The sequence below is a fragment of the Scyliorhinus torazame genome, chromosome 12 (genome assembly GCF_047496885.1).
Source record: "Scyliorhinus torazame isolate Kashiwa2021f chromosome 12, sScyTor2.1, whole genome shotgun sequence".
NCBI classification, from domain to species: Eukaryota; Metazoa; Chordata; class Chondrichthyes; order Carcharhiniformes; family Scyliorhinidae; genus Scyliorhinus; species Scyliorhinus torazame.
The window spans coordinates 176,528,019-176,544,143 of NC_092718.1; the positions used below are offsets into that span (position 1 = coordinate 176,528,019).

At 49.1% G+C, this 16,125-nt stretch overlaps 1 protein-coding gene across 3 annotated transcripts in view; it reads left to right on the forward strand.

Moving 5' to 3' along the window:
- The window catches only part of nf2b (NF2, moesin-ezrin-radixin like (MERLIN) tumor suppressor b), a 139,789-nt gene that overhangs the window by 29,971 nt on the left and 93,693 nt on the right, over positions 1 to 16,125 (forward strand). The window lies entirely within an intron of this gene.

Genomic DNA, 16,125 nt, shown 5'->3' on the forward strand with positions numbered 1-16,125 from the left:
TGTGGTGTACCTTTTCGGGGAGAGCGGCAGCGGCGCCGTCACCAGCGCTTTTAGGCTCGTTCCCTTACAGGACGCCATCTCCAGCTTCTTCCACGCTGCTCCCTCTTCCTCCCTCATCCACTTACAGACCATCGACACATTGGCGGCCCAATAGTAGTCGCTCAAACTCGGCAGCGCCAGTCCCCCTCTCTCCCTACTGCGCTGCAGGAACCCCCTCTTTACTCTCGGGGTCTTTCCTGCCCACACAAAGCTCGTAATGCTCCTATCTATTTTTTTTAAAAAAGGCCTTTGTGATCAGAATGGGGAGGCACTGAAACACGAAAAGAAACCTCGGGAGGACCACCATTTTAACTGCCTGCACTCTGCCCGACAGCGACAGCGGCACCATATCCCACCTCTTAAAGTCCTCCTCCATCTGCTCCACCAGTCGCGTCAGGTTAAGTCTATGCAGGGTTCCCCAGTTCCTGGCCACCTGGATCCCCAGGTATCGGAAGTTCCTTACCACTCTCCTCAGCGGCAGAGCATCTATCCCCCTACCCTGTTCCCCGGGGTGCGTTACAAAAAGCTCGCTCTTCCCCATATTTAGTTTGTATCCCGAGAACTCTCCAAACTCCCTAAGTATCTGCATTACTTCTGGCATCCCCTCTACCGGGTCCGCAACGTATAGCAGTAGATCATCTGCGTAGAGTGACACTCTGTGTTCCTCTCCCCCTCTAAGCACCCCCCCTCCACTTCTTAGAATCCCTCAGCGCTATGGCCAGTGGTTCAATTGCCAACGCGAACAGTAACGGGGACAGGGGACACCCTTGTCTTGTACCCCTATGTAGCCGAAAATACCCCGATCTTTGCCAGTTTGTGACTACGCTTGCCATCGGGGCCCCATATAAGAGTCTGACCCATCTAATAAACCCCTCACCGAACCCAAACCTCTTCAGCACCTCCCACAGATAGTCCCACTCCACCCTATCGAATGCCTTCTCTGCATCCATCGCCGCCACTATCTCTGCCTCCCCCTCCGGTGGGGGCGTCATCATCACCCCCAGCAACCTTCGTACATTAACATTCAGTTGTCTCCCCTTTACAAACCCTGTCTGATTGTCATGCACCACCCCTGGGACGCAGTCCTCTATCCTTGTCGCCATCACTTTGGCCAGCAGTTTGGCATTTACATTTAGGAGTGAGATAGGCCTGTATGACCCACATTGCAGCGGGTCTTTATCTCGTTTCAGGATTAGCGATATCGTCGCCTCCGACATTGTCGGGGGTAGCATCCCCCTTTCCTTAGCCTCAATAAAGGTTCTCGCCAAAAGCGGGGCCAACAGATCCATATACTTCCTGTAGAATTCCACCGGAAACCCGTCTGGTCCCGGGGCCTTCCCTGCCTGCATGTTCCCCAGTCCTTTAATCACCTCATCCACCTCGATTGACGCCCCCAGACCTGCCACCTCCTGCCCCTTCACCTTCGGGAACCTTAGCTGGTCCAGAAAGTGTAGCATTCCTTCTTTTCCCCCCCGGGGGTTGGGACTTATATAGCCTCTCATAAAAGGTCTTGAACACCGCGTTCACTTTCCCTGCTCTCTGCTCCATATTTCTCGTTTCGTCCCTAACTCCCCCCGATCTCTCTCGCCGCCATCCTCTTCCGAAGTTGGTGGGCCAACTGCCGGCTCGCCTTTTCCCCATACTCGTATTGCATCCCCTGTGCCTTCCTGCACTGTGCCTCTGCCTTTCCCGTGGTCAGCAGGTCAAACTCCGTCTGTAGTCTTCGTCTTTCTCTGTATAGCCCTTCGTCTGGGGCCTCCGCATATTTTTTATCCACCCACTAATCTCTCTCTTTCTTTGCCCTCTTGTTTCCCCTTGTGGGCTCTGATGGAGATCAGCTCTCCTCTAACCACCGCCTTCAGCGCTTCCCATGCTACACCCACCTGAACCTCCCCATTGTCGTTGACCTCCAGGTATCGCTCAATACACCCCCTCACCCTTCCGCAGACCCCTTCGTCCGCCAGTAGTCCCATATCTAGTCGACAGAGTGGGCGCTGCTCCCTTTCCTCTCCTAGTTCCAGATCCACCCAATGCGGGGCGTGGTCTGAAACGGCTATGGCCGAGTACTCCGTTCCTGCCACTTTCGGGATCAGTGCCCTTCCCAAAACGAAAAAGTCTATCCGGGAGTATACCTTATGGACGTGGGAGAAGAAAGAGAACTCTTTAGCCATCGGCCTGGCGAATCTCCACGGATCCACTCCCCCCATTGGTTCCATAAATCCCTTAAGCATCTTGGCCGCTGCCGGCCTTCTCCCGGTCCTGGATCTGGACCGGTCTAGCCCTGGATCCAGCACTGTGTTAAAATCCCCCCCCCCATTATCAAATTTCCCACCTCCAGGTCCGGGATACGTCCCAGCATTCGCTTCATGAATCCCGCGTCATCCCAGTTCGGGGCATATACATTCACCAGCACAACCGCCTCTCCCTACAGTCTGCCATTCGCCATCACATATCTGCCCCCACAGTCCACCACTATATTCTTAGCCTCGAATGATGCACGTTTCCCCACCAATATTGCCACCCCTCTGTTTTTCGCGTCCAACCCTGAGTGGAATACCTGTCCCACCCATCCTTTTCTTAGTCTAACCTGATCCGCCACCTTCAGGTGCGTCTCCTGGAGCATGACTACGTCCGCCTTCAGTCTCTTTCAGTGCGCAAACACCCGTGCCCTCTTAATCGGCCCATTTAAGCATCTCACATTCCACGAGATCAGCCGGATTGGGGGGGCCATTCACCCCCCCCCCCCTCGTCGACTAGCCACCCCCTTTTTTAGGCCATCTCCTCATCCAGGTCCCGCGCACCCGTCTGTCCCCCAGGCAGCGTCTTCCCGCCCCGACCACCTCATCTCTTACCAGCTCGCCCTTGCACTCAGCAGCAGCAACCCAGTTAATTTCTCCCCCACCCCCGGCTAGATCCCCCGCTAGCTTGGTTACTCCCCCCATATTGCTTCCGGAATTCAGCTAACTCTGGCTGACCTCGGCTTCCCCCGTTCACTCTTTGACCTCCCTGCGTGTGGGGCTCCCTTCCTTCCTGCTCCAGTTTTCCTGCTATAATTTCCATAGCGCGGGAAAATACCCGTGCTTTCCTCTCGGCCCCGCCCCCTATGGCCCAGTTCCCTCATTCCCCTTCCCTGTCCCTTTTCCCACCGGCGCCCACATTTCTTCGTGTGTCTCCCCCCCCCCCCCCATCGGGGGGAGAAAAATTCCCCGTCCAACATTGCTGTACAATAGCCCTCCCCTTTCCCCACTTTACATTTCTGTACCACCACTTCGCTGCTTCTCTCCAAACATCAAACTCTCAAATCTAGTCTAGTTTCTCTTCTTGGATGAATGTCCATGCCTCATCCGCCGTCTCGAAGTAGTGGTGCTTGCCCTGGTGCGTGACCCACAATCGCGCCGGCTGCAGCATCCCAAATTTTATTTTCTTCCTATGGAGCACCGCCTTGGCCCGGTTAAAGCTCGCCATCCTTCTCGCCATTTCCGCACTCCAGTCCTGATACACACGTATCACCGCATTCTCCCATTTGCTGCTCCGTGCCTTCTTGGCCCAGTTCAGGACCATCTCTCTGTCCCTGTAGCGATGGAACTTCACCACAATTGCTCTTGGTGTTTCACCTGCCTTTGGTCTTCTCACGAGGACACGGTACGCTCCCTCCACTTCCAGGGGGCCCGTTGGGGCCTCAGCTCCCATTAGTGTGTGGAGCATCGCGCTCACATAAGCCCCAACATCAGCTCCCTCTGCTCCGTCGGGGAGACCCAGAATCCGTAGGTTTTTCCTCCTCGAGCTGTTCTCCAGGGCTTCCAGCCTTTCTATGCACCTCTTGTGTAGTGCCTTGTGTGTCTCCGTTTTTACCACCAGGCCCTGTATCTCACCTTCATTCTCGGCTGCCTTTGCCTTCACTCCACGGAGCTCCATCGCCTGGACCTTTTGTGTTTCCTTCAGTCCCTCGATTGCCAGTAGCATCGGCGCCAGCACCTCTTTCTTGAGCTCCTCCACACATCGTCGGAGAAACTCCTGCTGGTCCGGGCCCCATACCATCTGGGCTCCATCCGCCGCCATCTTGCTTCTCCCTTTTCTCTGCCGCCGCTCCAAAGGATCCTTCGCAATCTGGCCACGACCGCCGCTCCTTTCCATACACACCCGGGGGGACTCCTTCCTTCGTCACCCCACACTGGGTTAGATCGAAAAAAAATTCAGTTGGGGCTCCCGATAAGAGCCCAAAAGTTTGTTGGAACGGGAGCTGCCGAAACGTGCGGCTTAGCAGTGCATCACCGCAACCGGACGTTGTGAACTGTTTTAATAATCAGAGTATCCCCCCCCCGTCCCCGTGCGTTGGTACCAAGGGGAGGGTATCCTTTTTCTCCAACACAGATTTAGTGTTTGTACCGTTTGTATATTTTTTACTGTTTTAATGAAAAGAAATGGAATGTGCGGGTGATGTTTTGGTCTATATTCTGAATGGGGTGCTGTTTGGGGGATTGGTATTGTACTTGTTTTTGTTTGTTTTCTTTTGTATGATGAAAACGTTGAAAATGAGAATACAATTTAAAAAAATTAAAAAAATTCCTGACTCTTTCCAGATATTCTGTGCATTCCAACATTGTCTGGGTTTGTCTGCCTGCATAGCAACTGTGATTACATTTCAAAAGTAACTAATTGACTGTAAAGCACTTTGGAGCATTCTGAGGATGTTAATAACATGCTACAAATGCAAGATATTTCCTTACTTCAACTTGGTCTTTTGTACTTCACATACGGAATGGAGGACGAAGAGATCTCTTATAATATTGTTCACAGGACTTCCGGGTGCGGCGATGACCAGCTGAGTCGCACGTTTCGGCAGCTCCCGGTGGAACGGACTTTTGGGCTCCTAATAAGAGCCCCAACGGCAATTTTAACGGCTAAAAGTACTGTGCGGTGAACCAGAAGGGAATCCCCCCTGGATACGGATGAAAAAAGGAGAGGAAGGTGGCCGGATTGTGGTGGATCCTTTAGAGCAGCGGCAAGGAAGGCAAGCAAAAACCAAGATGGCGTCGGAAGGTGGCAGTTTAATATGGGGCCCTGAACAACACGAGTTTTTGAAACGCTGCGTGGAAGAACTCAAAAAGGAAATGAAGAAGGAGCTGTTGGCCCCGATATTACAGGCGATCGAAGGGCTAAAGGAGGAGCAAAAGACCCAGGAGCGGGAGCTTCGGGTCGTGAAGGCAAAGGCTGCCGAGAATGAGGATGACATACAGGGCCTGGTGGTGAAGACGGAGATGCACGAGGCACACCATAAACGATGTGTGGAAAGGCTGGAGGCGCTGGAGAACAATGCGAGGAGGAACAACCTAAGGATTCTTGGTCTTCCAAGTGAGTGGCAAACTACAGGGGGAGACGGTGGTTTTGGTAAACGTATATGCCCCGAACTGGGATGATGCCAATTTTATGAGGCGTATGCTAGGACGCATCCCGGACCTAGAGGTGGGAAAGTTGGTAATGGGGGCAGATTTCAATACGGTGTTGGAACCAGGGCTGGACAGGTCGAGGTCCAGGACTGGAAGGAGGCCGGCAGCAGCCAAGGTGCTTAAAGATTTTATGGAGCAGATGGGAGGAGTAGACCCGTGGAGATTTAGCAGACCTAGGAGTAAGGAGTTTTCGTTTTTCTCCTATGTCCACAAAGTCTATTCGTGAATAGACTTTTTTGTTTTGGGAAGGGCGTTGATCCCGAAGTCAGAAATAGGAAATAGGAAAGGAGCAGTCACCTTGTTAGGAGTTTTCTATAGGCCCCCCAATAGTAGCAGAGATGTGGAGGAACAGAGGGATACAAGATAGCCAGGAGAGAACTGAAGAAAGGGATTAGGAGAGCTAAGAGAGGGCATGAACAATCTTTGGCGGGTAGGATCAAGGAAAACCCCAAGGCCTTTTACACATATGTGAGAAATAAGAGAATGACTAGAGCGAGGGTAGGTCCGATCAAGGACAGTAGCGGGAGATTGTGTATTGAGTCTGAAGAGATAGGAGAGGTCTTGAACGAGTACTTTTCTTCTGTATTTACAAATGAGAGGGGCGATATTGTTGGAGAGGACAGTGCAAAACAGATTGGTAAGCTCGAGGAAATACTTGTTAGGAAGGAAGATGTGTTGGGCATTTTGAAAAACTTGAGGATAGACAAGTCCCCCGGGCCTGACGGGATATATCCAAGGATTCTATGGGAAGCAAGAGATGAAATTGCAGAGCCGTTGGCAATGATCTTTTCGTCCTCACTGTCAACAGGGGTGGTACCAGGGGATTGGAGAGTGGCGAATGTCGTGCCCCTGTTCAAAAACGGGACTAGGGATAACCCTGGGAATTACAGGCCAGTTAGTCTTACTTCGGTGGTAGGCAAAGTAATGGAAAGGGTACTGAAGGATAGGATTTCTGAGCATCTGGAAAGACACTGCTTGATTAGGGATAGTCAGCACGGATTTGTGAGGGGTAGGTCTTGCCTTACAAATCTTATTGAATTCTTTGAGGAGGTGACCAAGCATGTGGATGAAGGTAAAGCAGTGGATGTAGTGTACATGGATTTTAGTAAGGCATTTGATAAAGTTCCCCATGGTAGGCTTATGCAGAAAGTAAGGAGGCATGGGATAGTGGAAATTTGGCCAGTTGGATAACGAACTGGCTAGCCGATAGAAGTCAGAGAGTGGTGGTGGATGGCAAATATTCAGCCTGGATCCCAGTTACCAGTGGCGTACCGCAGGGATCAGTTCTGGGTCCTCTGCTGTTTGTGATTTTCATTAATGACTTGGATGAGGGAGTTGAAGGGTGGGTCAGTAAATTTGCAGACGATACGAAGATTGGTGGAGTTGTGGATAGTAAGGAGGGCTGTTGTCGGCTGCAAAGAGACATAGATAGGATGCAGAGCTGGGCTGAGAAGTGGCAGATGGAGTTTAACCCTGAAATGTGTGAGGTTGTCCATTTTGGAAGGACAAATATGAATGCGGAATACAGGGTTAACGGTAGAGTTTCTGGCAATGTGGAGGAGCAGAGAGATCTTGGGGTCTATGTTCATACATCTTTGAAAGTTGCCACTCAAGTGGATAGAGCTGTGAAGAAGGCCTATGGTGTGCTCGCGTTCATTAACAGAGGGATTGAATTTAAGAGCCGTGAGGTGATGATGTGGTAAGGCCACATTTGGAGTACTGTGTACAGTTCTGGTCGCCTCATCTTAGGAAGGATGTGGAAGCTTTGGAAAAGGTGCAAAGAAGATTTACCGGGATGTTGCCTGGAATGGAGAGTAGGTCTTACGAGGAAAGGTTGAGGGTGCTAGGCCTTTTTTCATTAGAACGGAGAAGGATAAGGGGCGACTTGATAGAGGTTTATAAGATGATCAGGGGAATAGATAGAGTAGACAGTCAGAGATTTTTTTCCCCGGGTGGAACAAACCATTACAAGGGGACATAAATTTAAGGTGAAAGGTGGAATATATAGGAGGGATATCAGAGGTAGGTTCTTTACCCAGAGAGTAGTGGGGGCATGGAATGCACTGCCTGTGGAAGTAGTTGAGTCGGAAACATTAGGGACCTTCAAGCAGCTATTGGATAGGTACATGGATTACGGTAAAATGATATAGTGTAGATTTATTTGTTCTCAAGGGCAGCACGGTAGCATTGTGGATAGCACAATTGCTTCACAGCTCCAGGGTCCCAGGTTCGATTCCGGCTTGGGTCACTGTCTGTGTGGAGTCTGCACGTCCTCCCCGTGTCTGCGTGGGTTTCCTCCGGGTGCTCCGGTTTCCTCCCACAATCCAAAGATGTGTGGGTTAGGTGAATTGGCCAATGATAAATTGCCCTTAATGTCCAAATTGCCCTTGGTGTTGGGTGGAGGTGTTGAGTTTGGGTGGGGTGCTCTTTCCGGCGGCCGGTGCAGACTCGGGGGGCTGAATGGCCTCCTTCTGTACTGTAAATTCAATGATAATCTATGATTAATCTAGGACAAAGGTTCGGCACAACATCGTGGGCCGAAGGGCCTGTTCTGTGCTGTATTTTCTATGTTCTATGTTCTATGTGAGGGGAACGGAGTATACGGCTATAGCCATTTCGGATCATGCTCCACATTGGGTGGACTTGGAGATAGGGGAGGAAACAGAAGGGCGCCCACCCTGGAGAATGGACATGGGACTAATGGCAGATGAAGGGGGGGTGTCTAAGGGTGAGGGGGTGCATTGAAAAGTACTTGGAACTCAATGATAATGGGAAGGTCCAGGTGGGAGTGGTCTGGGAGGCGCTGAAGGCAGTGGTTAGAGGGGAGCTGATATCAATAAGGGCACATAAAGGAAAGCAGGAGAGGAGGGAACGGGAGCGGTTGCTGCAAGAACTTCTGAGGGTGGACAGGCAATATGCGGAGGCACCAGAGGAGGGACTGTACAGGGAAAGGCAAAGGCTACACGTAGAATTTGACTTGCTGACAACGGGTACTGCAGAGGCACAGTGGAGGAAGGCACAGGGTGTACAGTACGAATATGGGGAGAAGGCGAGCAGGTTGCTGGCCCACCAATTGAGGAAAAGGGGAGCAGCGAGGGAAATAGGGGGAGTGAGGGATGAGGAAGGAGAGATGGAGAGGGGAGCGGAGAGAGTGAATGGAGTGTTCAAGGCATTTTATAAAAAATTATACGAAGCTCAACCCCCGGATGGGAGGGAGAGAATGATGGGCTTTCTGGACCAGCTGGAATTTCCCAAGGTGGAGGAGCAGGAAAGGGTGGGACTGGGAGCACAGATTGAAATAGAGGAAGTAGTGAAAGGAATTAGGAGCATGCAGGCGGGGAAGGCTCCGGGACCGGATGGATTCCCAGTTGAATTTTACAGGAAATATGTGCACTTGCTCGCCCCGCTACTGATGAGGACCTTTAATGAGGCAAAGGAAAGGGGACAGCTGCCCCCGACTATGTCTGAGGCAACGATATCGCTTCTCCTAAAGAAGGAAAAGGACCCGCTGCAATGCGGGTCCTATAGACCTATTTCCCTCCTAAATGTAGACGCTAAGATTCTGGCCAAGGTAATGGCAATGAGGATAGAGGATTGTGTCCCGAGGGTGGTCCATGAGGACCAAACTGGGTTTGTGAAGGGGAGACAGCTGAATACGAATATACGGAGGCTGCTAGGGGTAATGATGATGCCCCCACCAGAGGGGGAAGCGGAGATAGTGGTGGCGATGGATGCCGAGAAAGCATTTGATAGAGTGGAGTGGGATTATCTGTGGGAGGTGCTGAGGAGATTTGATTTTGGAGATGAATATGTTGGATGGGTGCAGCTGTTGTGTAGGGCCCCAGTGGCGAGTGTGGTCACGAATGGACTGGGATCTGCATACTTTCGGCTCCACCGAGGGACAAGGCAGGGATGCCCTCTGTCCCCATTATTGTTTGCACTGGCGATTGAGCCCCTGGCAATAGCATTGAGGGGTTCCAAGAAGTGGAGGGGAGTACTTAGAGGAGGAGAAGAACACCGGGTATCTCTGTATGCGGATGATTTGTTGTTATATGTAGCGGAGCCGGCGGAGGGGATGCAAGAGATAATGCGAACACTTCTGGAGTTTGGAGAATTCTCAGGATATAAACTGAACATGGGGAAAAGTGAGTTGTTTGTGGTGCATCCATGGGAGCAGAGCAGAGAAATAGAGGACTTTCCGCCGAGGAAGGTAACAAGGGACCTTCGTTACTTGGGGATCCAGATAGCCAAGAATTGGGGTACATTGCATAGGTTAAATTTAACGCGATTGGTGGAACAAATGGAGGAGGACTTCAAGAGATGGGACATGGTATCCCTGTCACTGGCAGGGAGGGTGCAGGCGGTTAAAATGGTAGTCCTCCCGAGATTTCTCCTTGTGTTTCAGTGCCTCCCGGTGGTCACGAAGGCTTTTTTCAAAAGGATCGAAAAGAGTATCATGAGTTTTGTGTGGGCCGGGAAGACCCCGAGAGTGAGGAAGGGATTCTTACAGCGTAGTAGGGATAGGGGGGAGCTGGCACTACCGAGCCTAAGTGAGTACTACTGGGCCGCCAATATCTCAATGGTGAGTAAGTGGATGGGGGAAGAGGAGGGAGCGGCGTGGAAGAGATTGGAGAGGGCGTCCTGTAGGGGGGACTAGCCTACAAGCTATGGTGACGGCCCCATTGCCGTTCTCACCGAAGAAATACACCACAAGCCCGGTGGTGGATGCGACTTTGAAAATTTGGGGACAGTGGAGACGGCATAGGGGAAAGACTGGAGCCTTGGTGGGGTCCCCGATAAGAAATAACCATAGGTTTGCCCCGGGGAGAATGGATGGGGGATTTGGAATATGGCAAAGAGCAGGAGTAACGCAACTGAAAGATCTGTTTGTGGATGGGAAGTTCGCAAGTCTGGGAGCGCTGACCGAGAAATATGGGTTGCCCCAAGGGAACGTATTCCGGTATATGCAACTGAGGGCTTTTGCGAGGCAACAGGTGAGGGAATTCCCGCAGCTCCCGACGCATGAGGTGCAGGACAGAGTGATCTCAAAGACATGGGTGGGGGACGGTAAGGTGTCAGATATATATAGGGAAATGAGGGACGAGGGGGAGATTATGGTAGATGAGCTGAAAGGGAAATGGGAAGAAGAGCTGGGGGAGGAGATTGAGGAGGGGCTGTGGGCGGATGCCCTAAGTAGGGTAAACTCATCGTCCTCGTGTGCCAGGCTGAGCCTGATTCAATTTAAGGTGTTACACAGGGCGAATATGACTGGAGCACGGCTCAGTAAATTTTTTGGGGTAGAGGATAGGTGTGCGAGATGCTCGAGAAGCCCAGCGAATCACATCCACATGTTCTGGTCATGTCCGGCACTACAGGGGTTCTGGGTGGGGGTGACAAAGGTGCTTTCGAAAGTAGTGGGGGTCCTGGTCGAACCAAGCTAGGGGTTGGCTATATTTGGGGTTGCACAAGAGCCGGGAGTACAGGGGGCGAGAGAGGCCGATGTTTTGGCCTTTGCGTCCCTCGTAGCCCGGTGCAGGATACTGTTGATGTCGAAGGAAGCCAAGCCCCCGGGGGTGGAGACCTGGATAAATGGCATGGCAGGGTTTATAAAGCTGGAACGGATTAAGTTCGTCCTAAGGGGATCGGCTCAAGGGTTCACCAGGCGGTGGCAACCGTTCGTCGAATACCTCACAGAAAGATAGAGGGAATGGAAAAGAAGAAGGTAGCAGCAGCAGCCCAGGTGGGGGGGGGGGGGGGGGGAGGAACCAGAAGGACTCTCAGGGTTGTTAATATATATGTATAATATGTATAGGTCGTTGCAATAAATAATTGTATATTGGACTGTTAAATCATATTTTTGGAGAGTGTTTATCTGAGACAAGGCAGTTGCCATTTAGTTTTAGTTTTTGTTTTTGTTATATATTATTTATTCTTTGTTTATAAAACAGGTCATTGGTATTTATACTGTTATATTACTGTGTAAAGGATACACAATGTACTGTGATGGTTGACCAAAAATTTTCAATAAAATATATTTAAAAACATTTTTTTTTAAAATAATATTGTTCACAGGCACCAACCACTATTGGACTTGCAGGAGCGCTCTAGGAAATACACAGTTTTTCTATTAAATTGAAGGGGAGCATTTTACTAATCACTGCGGATGCACAGTCCCTTGAAATGTCTATATTTTTGTTTCGCAGTACCTTTTTGTGAGAATATTTGCTCAAGCTCCATTCAAATCTGGGGCTGCACTTCAGTATAATACTCAGAAGTACTGCATTGTCAGAAGTGCATATTTTCAAACTGCGCCTCTGCCTTTCCCGCCGGCACGGTACTCCACCAGCCCTGTGGTGGTGGCGGCCTTGAGAGTCCGGGGTCAATGGAGGAGACGTGTGGGAGCGGAAGGAGCATCGGTCTGGTCCCCAATCTGTGATAATCACCGGTTTGCCCCGGGGAGGATGGACGGGGGGGGGTTCCGAATATGGCTGAGAGGGGGGATTTAGAGGATGGGGGACTTGTTTATAGAGGGAAGCTTTCCAAGTATGAGGGCACTGGAGGAGAAGTTTGCATTGGTGGGGGGGAACAAATTTTGTTATCTACAGGTGCGGGACTTTCTGCGTAGACCGGTATCAACCTTCCCACTCCTGCCACTAAGGGGGATTCAGGACAGGGTAGTTTCCAGAGGATAGATAGGTGAGGGGAGCGTTTCTGACATTTACAAGGAACTTATGGGATCAGAGGAGACGCAGACCGAGGAGCTGAAGCAAAAGTGGGAGGAGAAACTGGGGGGAGAGATAGAGGAGGACCTTTGGGCGGACGCGTTGAGTAGAGTCAACGCGGCCGCAACTTGTGCCAGACTCGGCCTGATTCAATTCAAGGTCGTTCACCGGGCCCACGTGACAGTGGCCCGGATGAGCAGATTCTTTGGGGCGGAAGATAGGTGCGCAAAATGTGCGGGAGGACCTGGGAACCATGTCCACATGTTCTGGCATGTCCAAAGCTGAGGGAATTTTGGCAGGGGTTTGCTCCAAGGTATTAAAAACAAAGGGTGGCATTGAGTCCAGAGGTGGCGATTTTCGGGGTGTCGCAGGATCCGGGAATCCAGGAGGAGAAAGAGCAGACGTTCTGGCCTTTGCTTCTCTGGTAGCCCGGAGGTGGGTATTACAAGCATGGAGGGACTCGAGGCCCCCGAAGTCGGAGACCTGGCTACCGGACATGGCTAGCTTTCTCTGTTTGGAGAAAATTAAGTTCGCCTTGAGAGGGTCACTGTTAGGATTCGCCCGAAGGTGGCAACCATTCATCGACTTCTTTGCGGAGAATTAATCGTCAGCGGGGGGGGCGGGGGGGGGGGGTGGTATTTGCACTATGTTTATATTTTCATGTACATTGTTTATATTGCTGCTGTTACAATGCCAAAACAATACCTCAATAAAATGTTTTTTTTAAAAGTGCATATTTTCAGATGAGACAAAACATAAGTTCAGATCCTACAGGCGCTCCTTATCTAGTGTATCAAATGGTCAGACTCATCATTTATTTATGGCCAATTGTGTATTTTTTGGTGGTGTTAGGAAAACAAAGGTAGTTTTAAGTAATTTATATTTATATTGGTAAATATTAGAATTGAGGTATAGTTTTAAAATTAGTTTAATTTAATGGGAGGGATTTTCCTTCCCCCTTCATGGCATGTTTTCAAGCAGCAGAGGGCGACTCACCAGTTGCTCAACAGCATGCTTTGGTCCTGTTGTATTCAACGGGGTGTCCTATTGAAATCCCCCCTCGCCGCTGCGAAACCCCCAGAGCGGTGCGCCGACAGTGGAACTGCTAAGAATCCACCACTGTGAACAGCCAGAAGAACCCACCCATTTTTCTGTGACTGGAAGGGTAAAACCTATTGTTAGGTTCATGCTGGACACAGGTATTGGTATGTGTGGGGGCTGGTTGTGTTCTGACTACGGTGTGAAGAATACATAAATCAGCAGTGGTTGCTTCGCAACTAAGGCCTTGTAAGCTAGAGAGCCTTTAAGTTAATTTAGTTAATTTGATACAGTTGAAGACAGGCTCTGCTAGAAGCAATTGGTTTAGAAGTCTTTGCTAGAAGAAAAGCCATACAATGGAGTAATAGTTATAAAAATAGATGCCGTAAATGTAAAGTCCAGCTAAGGAAAGTAGAGAAAAGAAGAGCTGTTTCCAAGAAGTCTGAGGTTAATGGTACTAGAACAGTGGACTGTTCAGTAAAGACAGATTGAGCGAGAAAGCAGAGCTGCCAGAAAGATATCTGAAGTGATTTTCATGTTTGTAAGATTTTACTGCATCCTGGGGAACATGAGTTGAAATAACCATGGAAATCAGTGGCTGCATCTCCAGAGTTTGGAAGATAAAGGAAACCTAATGGGGTTGATGTAAAATCCTGAACTAGATTCGCTGTTAAAAGTGGAGCTGAAGCTTTGTTTAAACGTGTAATTTGGAAAACCTGGACTGGATTTCAGACTGAAAACTGCTAAGGGAAAGCATAATTGAGAGAAGATTTAAAGCGTGTGGAGTGGTGTTTGGAAAATCTCACTTGACAGTCATCTGGTGGGGATCCTGATGAGACATCCACAAACATTCACTTAGGGTTCAGAGGAACTTTCTGTGAATGAGACCATTGTATATGAAGATGTACTTTCTAATCCGTGTTAATCCTAAACCCGGTGTGTAATTAGTCTAAGGAGGGAGTAAAGACATATTGTATCGTAATCGTTTTCATGTTTAATTCATGTGTTTTTGGTTTTTGCTTTTATCCCCTTCATACTAGAGGCAATGTGATTCTTGCTGAGTTATGTTTTTCCAGTGCTGACAGTATGCTAATGATTCCCAATGCCGATTGTTGAGGCATTTCAGCTGTGCGGTCATCAGGAGTGTTATGTATTTATATTAAGTCTTAGTAACTGCATATTAATATATGCAAGTTGTCCTGGATGTGACAACACAGATTGCTAGTGCCTAGCAACTACCAGAGTGATAAAGCAGCCTGTAGTGAACACATCTTGTAAATAAACCTGCGTTAGTTTTTTGACCCTCCATGCTGCCTAGTGTCAGTTCTCCCAAATACATAACACCAAAACTGGTGACACGGACTTCAAACAGCACTTGCTAATCACCCCGGAGGGAAAATAAATTAACCAAAGTTGGGAAAGAATACTTAGAAGCAAAGCTCCTGCATGTGCTTTAGACATAATGAACAAGGTGGACGAGAGTAGCCACCCTTTGCGGAGCAATTATTGAGTTGGAGGTGTTTAAAAAAGAGGCTGAAGCTCAGGTTGTTGATTTGTTGAAAGGGGTATCTAGGATTCTGTGAACTAAAACCTGACTTGAAGTTGTACTCCACTAGAAGATTGGAGTTGTCTGTACAGTCAGGATGTCTTCTTTGGAGGCTCACAGTGATAATTCTGCCACCATTGAGAAGATGAGCTTAAAACTTGCGCAAGGGCCATTGCGGAATTGTGCGCATGAAAGAAATAGTGAAAAGTTATCACTGGTGGCCTGTATTTGATGTGGAGATGAAAGAGAAAGCTGGAACACGTACTTCACGAAACCTGCCACCATTAGCACAGCTATATTCTTGGGAATGGCGAAAAGAGACTAGGCAACGGGAGCACGTCGACTAGACAAGACCTTTGGAGGGTCATATGTTCTTAGTAAAGGTCGATACTCGTTCAAAGTGGCCAGAAGTCTCCATAATGGAGTCAACTTCATCAGAAAAGATGATTGAGAGACCAGGAGAAATCTTTAATAGGTTTGGATTCACTGAGAATTTGGAAGTTACTTGAAAGAGAATGGAATTGAACATATTAGGTCTGCACCATACCATCCTGCTACGAATGGACTAGCAGAACATTTAGTTCAAACCATGAAACACATTGAGAGCGACCAAAAAGCATGGTTTGCCGATGAAATGCCTTAACCAGTTCCGACTCATGTATAGGAATACCACACATTCAATGACTAAAATCTATTCTGCATTATCAATGATGAAGTGACAACTACATTTGGTATTACCACCAAAACAAAAAACGTTGTTCAACAGAAACAAGAAGGCAAATAGAATGGCGGGGAAGTAGAACAAAACCAAGGAGTGTTTGCCAGGAATTATTCCACAGGAGAAAAATGGGTTCCTATCACTATCCTTGCACAGACAGGACCTGTCTCGTATACTGCCCAGATAGGAGATTGTCATCTGGAGGAAGCATGCAGACCAGCTGTTGATGGAGAGAACAGATCCTTCAGAATTGGAATCTGCTGAAAGCTCGGAACGAAGTCCTGACCTGAACCTCTCTGAAGCCGGCAGACACTATTGAGGAAGACAGCACTTCACCTTCAGACCAAGCAGTCAACCTCTAGTTACAAAGTCTACGCCAGTCAAAACAACCACTGATAATTTTCGTACAAAGACCAGAATGCCAGAGGTTACAACTAGTGCAAAGAAGCAGACACCGGACGTCAACCATTCAAGAGCGACCACCTCCAAACTATATGATTTATTTGTTATTGTTATTTGATTATTGGTCATGTTTCACTTATTTGAAATTGTTGGGGACATTCAATTTAAAGGAGGACAAAATGTTATGCATTTATATTGAGTCTCAGTAGCTGC